Source organism: Macrotis lagotis, chromosome 3 (genome assembly GCF_037893015.1).
Source record: "Macrotis lagotis isolate mMagLag1 chromosome 3, bilby.v1.9.chrom.fasta, whole genome shotgun sequence".
Taxonomy (NCBI): Eukaryota; Metazoa; Chordata; class Mammalia; order Peramelemorphia; family Peramelidae; genus Macrotis; species Macrotis lagotis.
In genome coordinates this window covers 185180779-185191215 of record NC_133660.1, presented here as the reverse complement: position 1 = coordinate 185191215, position 10437 = coordinate 185180779, and the positions used below count along the sequence as shown (strand labels likewise).

The 10437-nt window shown below is 36.6% G+C and overlaps 1 pseudogene; it reads right to left on the bottom strand.

The window, feature by feature from the left end:
* Nucleotides 1-285: 285 nt before the first annotated feature.
* LOC141516360 (RWD domain-containing protein 1 pseudogene) lies at nucleotides 286-1098 on the bottom strand (annotated as a pseudogene).
* Nucleotides 1099-10437: the final 9339 nt, after the last annotated feature.

Below are 10437 nucleotides of genomic sequence, written 5' to 3'. Positions count from 1 at the left end.
GTAATAAAAAAAAAATCTTATTATGTGAAATATCTTGGATGATTCCCCTCTTCCTTTTACTTTTTCTTTTTTTTTTGTTGAAATTTTCAAGTCAATTTATTAAGCACAATGATGAATGCTATCAGAAGAATATTCTCCTGAAAATTAAAATTATTTTTTTCTTAGAAAAAAGAAAAGGAAACCAACATACTCAGTAAAGCCACAGATGCTGTGGCATTCCAGCTTTTCTGCAAATGGAGATAAAAAGACAGAGACTGGCACTGACACCACCAGTTCATTGGTCAGTCTAGTCACTCTCTAAATCAACTGGATTAAAATCAAGATCATCCTCTTCATCATCCAGCTCCAAATCATCCATTTCTGGGAACAAAAATTCATCTACTTCCACATTGTTACCAGCTTCTTCCAGGAACTGGATATCAGATGTGTCAAGATTGTGATCTGTTTCAAATAGCTGTTTTCAACTTAATTTATTTTTTCCCACTTGTTCTTCTTCCTTCATTCTTTTTCTTTTAATTTCTAAGAGCTCAGCATCAAACTTGGCCTTCCAGCTTAAAAAATTCTCAATTGTTACAGGAGTGCCATGGAAACATTGCCTTTCTGCTTCTTCTGCTTCTTCTGCTTCTTTTTCTTTCTGTTTCTTTTCTTCTTCTCTCCTAGTTTTGATTTGATCTACAATTTCATTTAGTTTTTCTTGAACAGCTGATACTAGAGTGAAGATCATTACCATGCGAAGGTTTTCTTCTGTTTGTAATTCTAATCATTTTAATATATCTGAGACATCATTATCTTCTAGATTTTCCTGGGAGAATATTTCATAACGAGGCATTTCATCTGGATACTTTTCTCCATAAGTAAATTTAAGGGTTGTCTGGACAGTTTCATCATTTTCTCCTGCTTCAGATGTCACTGTAATCGTGAAACTGGTTGGATTTTCTGATAATACTGTGAAGGAGTCTGGGTAGATGGACTCCAGCGCCTCCAGCTCCTTGCTCTGCTCCTCGCTGTAGTCCGTCATCGTGGCCCAGGCCGCTGGCCCATGGAACGCTTGGACATGGAGAGCTGGAAGCTCCAACCTGGAAAACCGGGGCCCGCTGGCCTGGCGGGTGAGAGTGCAGGCGCAGAACGCCCCGGCTTGGGCCTCGCGGGGGCCTGAAGGGAGCTCTCTCCTTTTTCTTTCTCCCATTCCATTTCCCTTTTTTTCTATTGACTCCATTTTTACACCATATTTTATCTTTAAATTCAGCTTTCTCCTGTGCTTCAACTACCTGCTCTTTTAACTGAGAAGGTTCATATGAATATTATCATTGTCATTTTTCTATACAGGAATATATGCAGTTCATCATCATTAAGTACTTCATATTTCCCCCCTCTCCTCCAATCTCCATGTTTCATCTGAGTCCTGTAGCTGAAGATCAAACCTTCTGTTCAGCTCTGGCCATTCCAAAAGGAACATTTGAAATTCCCCTGGTTCATTGAAAGTACATCTTTTTCCCTGGAAGAGGACATTCAGCCTTGCTGGGTAGTTCATTCTTGGCTGCATTCTAAGCTCTTTTGCCTTCTGGTATATTATATTCCAAGCCCTAACAAGCTTCCAATGTAGTTGCTGCTAAGTCCTGTGTTATACTGACTGCAGCTCCACGATATTTGAACTGTGTCCTTCTGGCTGCTTGTAATATTTTCTCTTTGACTTGGAAGTTCTGGAACGTGTCTATAATATTCCTAGGGGTTTTCTTGGGGGATCTCTTTCTCTGGGGGATCGGTGGATTCTCTCCATTTCTATTTTGCCCTCTGCTTCTAGAATATCAGGACAATTTTCCTGTAGTAATTCTTTGAAAATGATGTCAAGGGTCTTTTCCTGATCATGACTTTCAGGTATTCCAATAATTTTTAAATTATCTTTCCTAAATCTGTTTTCCATATCAGTTGTTTTCTCAATGAGATATTTCACATTTTCTTCTAATTTTTCATTTTCTTGGTTTTGAAGTATTGATTCCTGATTTCTGGTAACTTCATCAATCTCCCTGAATTCTATTCTTTGTCTGAAGGATTTGTTCTCCTCAGAGAGTTTTCTTATCTCTTTTTCCACCTGGCCAATTTTGCTTTTTAAAGCATTCTTCTCCTCAATAACTTTTTGAACTGTTTTATCCATTTGACCTAAGCTGGGTTTTAGCATGCTATTTTCTTCAGCATTTTTTTGGATTTCCTTGACTGAGCTGCTGACTTCATTTTCATGTTTTTCCTGTATCTCTCTCCTTTCTTTTCCCAGTTTTTCTTCCAACTCCCTCATTTGATTTTCAAAGTCTTTTTTGAGCTCTGTCATAGCCTGAGCCCAATTTCTGTTTTTCTTGGAGTCTTTAGATGCAGGAGCTTGTGCTTCCTCATCTTCAGACTGAGTATTTTGATCCTTCTTGGGCTCATTTGCAAAATATTTCTCAATAGTGTTCCTCTTATTTCTCTGCTTGCTCATTTTCCCAGCCTGGCCTGGTTTTGGGGTACTTCCTGAGCTTTTGGGACACTCCCACATGGGTCTCAGTGTGTGAGGCTCTGTCCTCCCTCCTGATCTGTGAATGACCATAAGCGCCCCCCTCTGCCATGGGCCGAAGTGGGGGGGGTCCCTGTTGTTCTAAGGGGGGGGCCTAGACTGGGATCAGGATCTGAATGTGATCAGAGCCCCAGAGTCCTGTTCCAGGGGCAGACGACAGAGGTCCTCAGTCTCTCTCTCTCTCTCTTCACTCCCCTCCCTCAGCTCAATGGGCTCATGCCCTGGGGGCTCCTGCTTACCAGCTCTGCCTGCTTCTGTTTCCTGGTCTGGGCTGCTGTGGAAAGACCAAGCTGCTTGCTGTGTGCTCTGAGGGCTGGGTTCCACGTGCTTGATCTGGCAGAGGTCCCCCGCTGTTCCCCCACTTTGTGCTAGGTGCTCCCCGGGGTGCAGCTCTGGAGACTCCCCCGCTGCTGTGAGCCATAGCTCCTGGTGCCCTGGGGCTGCCTCTGGGAGGCTGAAGTTCTTTCACTCTGGTGGGTCACCCCTCTGGTAGGCTGCCCCTCCGACCTCGGGGAGCAGAGCCTTTCTGCTCTTTTCCAGGTTACCTTGAGTAGGAGAACTGCCTCACTGGGTGCCTTTGTGGGTTCTGTCTCTTGAAAGTTTAGTTTGAGTCCTTAGCTTATGAGTTTTATCAGAGAGCTCCTAAGACTGGATCCCTTCATGTCGCCATCTTCGCTCCACCCCCCAAAAAAATTCTTTCTATACCTCCTATATTGCAGTGAAATGCCATCCTGGAAATGTCAAAACATATAAATAAAAGTACAGGCCAATCTCCCTAATGAATATCAATGCAAAAATTTTTAAGGAAATTTTAGGAGATTCAAAATTATTACTATAATTATACACCATTATTGGTAGTATATATACCAGGTATGCTGGGATGGTTCAATATTAGGAAAGCAATCAACTGAAGTGACTATATCAATAACAAAATTATAAGAAATAAGATGATTAGATAATGAAAGAGTCTTTGACAAAATAAAGTAATCAATTCTATTAAAAAACACTAGACAACATAGGAATAAATAAACTTTTCCTTAAAGTGATAAGGAGAACTGTCTAAAACTAGTAGCATTTCCAATAAGATATTCGGTGAAACAAGGATGCCCATTATCACTACCTTCATTCAATATTGTGTTAGAAATTTTAGTTTTAGCAATAAGAGCAAAAAAAGAAATTGAAGGAATTACAATCGACAATGTGGAAAGAATGCTTTCACTTTTTGCATGCAAAATGATGGTAATATTTTTCAATAAATAAAGTCAGATCTAAGTAATTGAAAAACTATCACATGATCTTGATTCAATCAAATGAATGTAATAAAATAATAATTATACCCAATTAGATTACTTACTGAGGACCATAACAATCAAACTATAAAATGACTATTTTATAGAACTAGACAAAGTAATAACAAAGTTCATGTGGAGTTACAAAATATCAAGAATATCAAAAGAACTGTTGAAAAACACACTAAGGAGGGAGGCTTAACCATACTAGATCTAAAACTGTATTATAAAGTGGCAGTTGTCAAAAGTGCCTAGTATGGCTAAGAAAAATGAAGTATATCATTTGATCAGACTAAGTGCATGAGAAACATTAGTAAATGATTTTAGCAGTTTGTTTAACTCAAAAGCATCATCTCCTGGGAGAAGAATTCACTATTTGACGAAACTTCTGGAAAAAAATGTAAAATAGCATGACAAAAGCAAGGCATAAATTCATATAACACATCATACACCAAAATACAGTTGTAATTGATAAAGGATATAGATATAAAGGTTGATACAATGGGTCAATTAAGAGAACTAGAAATAGTCTGTTGAAACCTAGGAGAAGGGAGCAGTTTATGACTAAATAAAAGAAAAAGAACATTATAAATTGCAAGATGGATTAAATTAAAAAGATTTTACACAAAATGACTAAAGAAACCAAGATTAGACAGAACACAGAACTCTGGAAAATAATTTTCACAGCTAATCTTTTTCCTAAAAGACTCCTTTCTAAAATATATAGAGAACTGAATCAAAGAACACAATTATTCTCCAGTTGATACATTAGGAATAAGGATATGAATAGGCAGTTTTCAGATGAATTAATTAAAACATTTATAGTTATATGAAAAATGCTCTCAATCATTATTAATTAGAGAAATGAAAATTGCAGCAACTCTTTTTTATCTATCAGATTGGGCTTTTAGGTTGTACAGTGGTTAGAGCACTGATCTTGGAATTAGGAGGACAGGAGTTTGAATCCAGGCTCATACATTTGTCATTTACTTAGCTATGTGGGCAAGTCCAAATTCATATCTGATCACAGGACCCAGATGGCTCTGGAAAAGATACTGAGGCTGGTGGCTTAGCACAGTATCCCCTTCACTCAAATACAATTCACGTGCTTGTCATAGTATCATCTCTTTGATGTTGTGGTCTTCTTCTAAAAGAAGGGAAAACATTATTATCCATCAGATTGGCTAAGATAATAACAAAGGTAAATGATCAGTGTTGGAGAGGATATAGGAAAATTGTTGGTGGAGCTGTGCAATGACGGAACAATTCTGAAGAGAAATATGGAACTACAGCCAAAGGGCAAAACATCTTTCTTTATCCTTTTATCCAGCAATACCTCCACTGGATCCATTTCCCATGGAGATCATAAAAAAGGAGGAAAATTGACATGTAAAAAATTCTTATAGAAATGTTTTTGCTGTGTGGCCTTGGGCAAAACACTTAACCCTATTTGCCTTGCAAAATCCAAGAAAAAAATGTTTTTGTACTGACAAAGAATTGAAATTGAAGTGATGCTAATCAATTAGGAAATGGCTAAACAAGTTATAATACATAGATTACTATTGTTTTATAAGAAGCCATGAACAGCTTGATTTTAGAAAACATCTGGAAAATCTTTCATAAAATGATCTTAATGAAGTGACAATATTGTAGATATTAAATGAGGACATCCTTGGAAAGAACAAGATTGAAAACAATACTTCAAGAATTCCTGAATCTTTTTTCTTCCAATATCTTTCTTCCAATGTTGGAATATGTAGAGAAAGACTCAAAGCAATCCATGAGAATAAACCCTATGAAATTTCAACCATATTTTTATTCTTAATTGGAACTCAATAAATAAGACATTATTTGATTTGTTCCTTCTTGGGTTAAGGAAAAGTCAGTCATATTATAACATGATGTCTTTAGGTATAATTTTTATAGCTTAATATTATTCATAAATTTCTTTACATAGTTTTGAAAATTCCAACACTTTTTATTTTGTTGCTATTTGAACTAATATGTTAAGCTTACAAGGTTAATTTGAAAATACTTTTAACCAATACAACAATCGAATTCATTTTTGAACATGAATGCATTTAATCAATTAGTAAAATCCCTTTACCTGCATCATCAATCAAAGAGGTCACTTGAAGTAGTAAGTATGTGAAGAGAATATAACTATGTAACGAAATGTGATTTTAAGAGAGCAGTTTGTGCTAATGGGTGAAATATGATGGGATATGAATTACTTGAACTTAGAAGCTTCCATAATTAAGTGTCTGCCATTTTAAAAGTGTAATTAGCCTTGGTGCAGATTTTGCTTGCCCTCAGTGTCCTTGCTTGTAAGATCATTAAACAGTTCTGTGATTGCATTGGTGCTTAATCCCTTTCATTGGACTAGGTACCTGTTCCTGAACTATTGTCAATGGGGATTCTGTGACAAATGGAGAAGTACTGGAGCATACTGAACTCAGTACACAAGAAAACCTTTCATAAATAATTCAAATTGCCTCTATTTCATTTTGCCTCCCTATAAGCTGATAAACTTTATAGAAGAAGCTGACAAAGGTCACTTGCTCCCTCTGTGCTTAACAAGAAATACAACTTATAAAGCTGCATGGCAGAATTGAATTATACTGTGTTAATATGTCTGTTAAAAAATTCTTATGACTAGAATGACTAAATATAGTACATGTTCCCAGCTTTGAAAAAGTCATGGCTATATCTTTCACTTAGATTTGTCACTTAATTTATTTTTTTCTTAATTAAAGAGATCTACTTTTTTACATAAGTTTCAAACATCTATGTGTATTTTGAAAACATTGGAATTTGATTTGCTACCCAGTTGCTACATTAGGCATTGAAAAGAATTATTGCTTTTTTAGAATCCAGAATGTTCTCATGTCCTCAGAATTGTGAGAGGTCTTTGGCCACTATCTAAATGAGTCTGAGTTTTTGAATCTATTATGATTTGATACCAGGAAAAATTTCCAATTAAACTTTTATTACTCCTAAACACAGAGTCCAGTGAAATTGTGTCAAATAGTTCCAAGTGGGGAAGGTTGTGGATTTATTTTCCATGCCACACTTTAAGAAGAGACAAATGACTGTCATTATAAATCATTTATGAGGAAAATCAATTACCTATTATTGGGAAAATATTTCTGAACTATAACCTATCCATACCATTCAATAACATCAGGTCATATAATACAAACTATGCCCAAAACACTTTTGAAAGATCCATTTCAATTACAAAATGTCCATTGAACAGAACATCTCATTTAATTCCTCTCTGGGGCCATTCCCCAAAATTACTTTTTATTTTATTTATTTGTTTTCAGCTGAAAACATAATAGATTCTGCTCTTACCATTTACCCTTACTATATGTGTGTGTCTCTCTACTTCAAAGGTGCTTCTTGTAAGAAATAACTTGTAAGATTTTGCTATATAATCCTCTCTGATATTCACTTTTGTTTTTTGAGAGTGTTCGTTCCATTCACAATCACAGTTATGACTATTAACTATGTATTTCTCTGCTTGCTATTTTATTCCTTTTGTACTTTTCTTTCCTTTCACCCTTTCCTTCCTCCAAAATGTCTTATTTTTGACCACTGCCTTCCCAAATCTGTTTCTCCTCCCACCTTTTTTCCCCGTTCCCCTCCTACTTTTTATAGGGAAATATATATTTCCTTACACAACTGAGTTTATGTCACTCCCTATTTGAATCAAAGTTAGATTGAAACAATGCTAATGCCTTCAATTTTTTCTCTCTTCTATAATAGTACGTTCATGACTCTTAATGTGATACCATTCTGCCTTCTACTTTCCTCTTCTAGCACAAAGCTTTTTTTGCCATTGAATTTTTTATCATCATATCAAAGTCAATTTATGACTACATCCTCTAAGTATATATACCTTCTAACTGCCCTAAAAAAGAAATGTAAATCTTGATTGAGAAGTATTATTTGGGGCAGCTAGGTGGCATGGTGGATAGAGCACCAGTCCTGGAGTCAGGAGTACCTGGCTTCAAATCCGGCCTCAGACATTTAATAATTATCCAGCTGTGTGACCTTGGGAAAGCCACTTAGCCCCACTGCCTTGCGAAAATCTAAAGAAAAAAAAGAAGCATTATCTGCTCATGAAGAGAAGTTTAAACTATCCTAATAGGATGCTTTTTTCTTTTATTTTTACCTTTTTTATGAATCTCTTGAGTTTTATATTTAAAAGTCAAATTTTTTGTTTGGAGCTAGTACTTGTTTTTCTGTTTTTTATCAGAGAAGTTTGAAAGTTTCCTCTTTTACTGCAGTCCACTTTTCCCCTGAAAGAAGTTGCTCAATTCTGCTGGGTAGTTGACTCTTGGTTGTAATCCAAGTACTTTTATATTTCAAAGTATCATATTACATATCTTCAGATATTTTAAAAATAGTTGCTGCACACTTTTGTGAATTCCTGAGTGTGACTCCTTGATTTTTTTAATTGTTTCTTTTTGGTTGCTTCTAGTATTTTCTTCTTATCCTGATAGTTCTGGAATTTGCCAACAATATTTCTTGGAGTATTCATTTTGGGATCATTTGCAAATGATTGGGATATTCTTTCAATTATTATATTCCCTTCTGCCTCTAGAATATCAGAGCAGTTTTCCTTGATAATTTCTTGAAAGATGATATCTCAGCTTTTTTTTTAGAATACAGATTTTTCTAGATATGTTTTCCAGAACAAGTCTTTTTTCTAATGATTTATTTTATACTTACTTTTATTTTATAATCATTTTATTTTTTGTGCTAATTCTTATTGCCTCATAGAGTCATTAGTATCTACTTGACTAAGTGACCAATTCTAATATTTAAGGAATTATTTTCTTGAGTTAGCTTTTATATCTCCTTTTTCTTTTGATCTGTTCTAATTTTAAAGGAGTTGTTTTTTTTCATTGAACATTTATTTTTCCATTTGGTCTATTCTACCTTTATAAGTATTTATTTTCTTCATGCAATTTTTATGATTCCTTTGCCAAACCTTTTTTTTCCACAATTCTCTTACATAACTCTCATTCCTTTCCCCATTTTTCCCTTAAACTTTCCTTGCTTGATTTTTAAAATCATTGTTGAGTTTTTTCAACAATATTTTTTGAGTTTGAGGATAATTCATATCCCTATTTTTAGGTTTTATGTATTGACAATTTGGTATTATTGTTTTCTTCTGAGTCTGTGCTTTGATCTTCCCTAACACCAGAGTATCCTCTTCATTTTTCCCCTCATTTTTAAATTTTCCCCCCTCATTTCCTTGGGATACAGGTAGCACTGTTCCAAGTTTATATATTCGGTTCAGGGGGTTGTTTACTGCCTCTTTGACTGGAGTTTCTGTGGCTACTGACTTGTCCACTGCTCTAGTCAGGCTTGGGCTATTTGTCTTTATTGTACCCTATGTTCCTTGTATATTGTGCAGGGGTTAGAAGCCTCACAGAAAGCTAGGCAAACCAGTGACCTTTTGAGGTAAAATATTAAGCCCTTGTCTGCTGAAATATTTTGAGGTTAAGAACCTTTTGATTGATTGCCCAGACACTACCTGGACTGGACTGTGCTGTTTTATTTTAATTCATATTTTATTTTTCCAAAAATATAATATGAAAATTTTTCAACATCCATTCATTTGCATATGTGCTAGGTACTGTTGTGTATGGGAGCACTTTAAATTATCTTTACCTGGTGTCCTTGAGCGGCAGAGCCTTATCTAAGTGCCAAGGGAGTAGGAATGGATTAGAGCCTGGAGAGGATATTTAAGCACTGGTATTTGGTTCAATAAATGGAGACCTTGGAGTACTTGGGGATCTTGGGGGACTTGTCATTTTTGTCTTCCTTGTCTCCCACCCCTCCAAAGCTCACCTGGGGAAAGATTGAGTGAGTCCAGAAAGGGACTCAACATATGGCACCCAAACAAGGACAAGAAGGTGTGGTTACCTGAGTGAAGTCCAGAATAAGGACACAGCAGATAAATCAAGAAAACCAGGCAACATCCCAGAGCAAAGGTCTCTGGAGAAAGTAACAGGTGTATTATCTAGGGGGCTGATTTTAAACAAAGATTTGTAAAGTGAAAGTGAGAAGACAAATAAGCATTCAGAATTGAGGAACCAGTGAAAGTGGGAAAACAATTAAGTATTTGATTGTGCAGTCAGCAGGGAAATGGAATCTGCAAAGCAGTGCCACAGGGGACAGAGCTTCTTCCTCAGCAAGTGTGGTGTAAAACGAAAGTGAGAAGACAAATAGTATTTAGCCTTGAGGAGGAGGAGGAAGTAGAACTGCTGAGGCAGTGCTGCAAGGACAGAGCTTCTTCCTCACCAGGAGTTGGTACCAGCACCAAGAACAGATGTGGAGAACCTGTTTGCTGTTCTTTTTGACCAGGGCTACCTGCCTGATCACACTGTGTGCTCTGGGCATGACCCAGGGCCCTGGACCTGCAACTGGCTGCAGAGACCTTTCATTGCTGCCAAGGACCCTTAATGCAGACGTTGACTCAGACCCTGACCCCCATGATGAATTTTACTTCAGAAGCCACAATGAATTTCACTTTCCAGCCTACAGCCAGCAACCCTTGGTCTGGCAGCAGAGGGCTGTGAATTG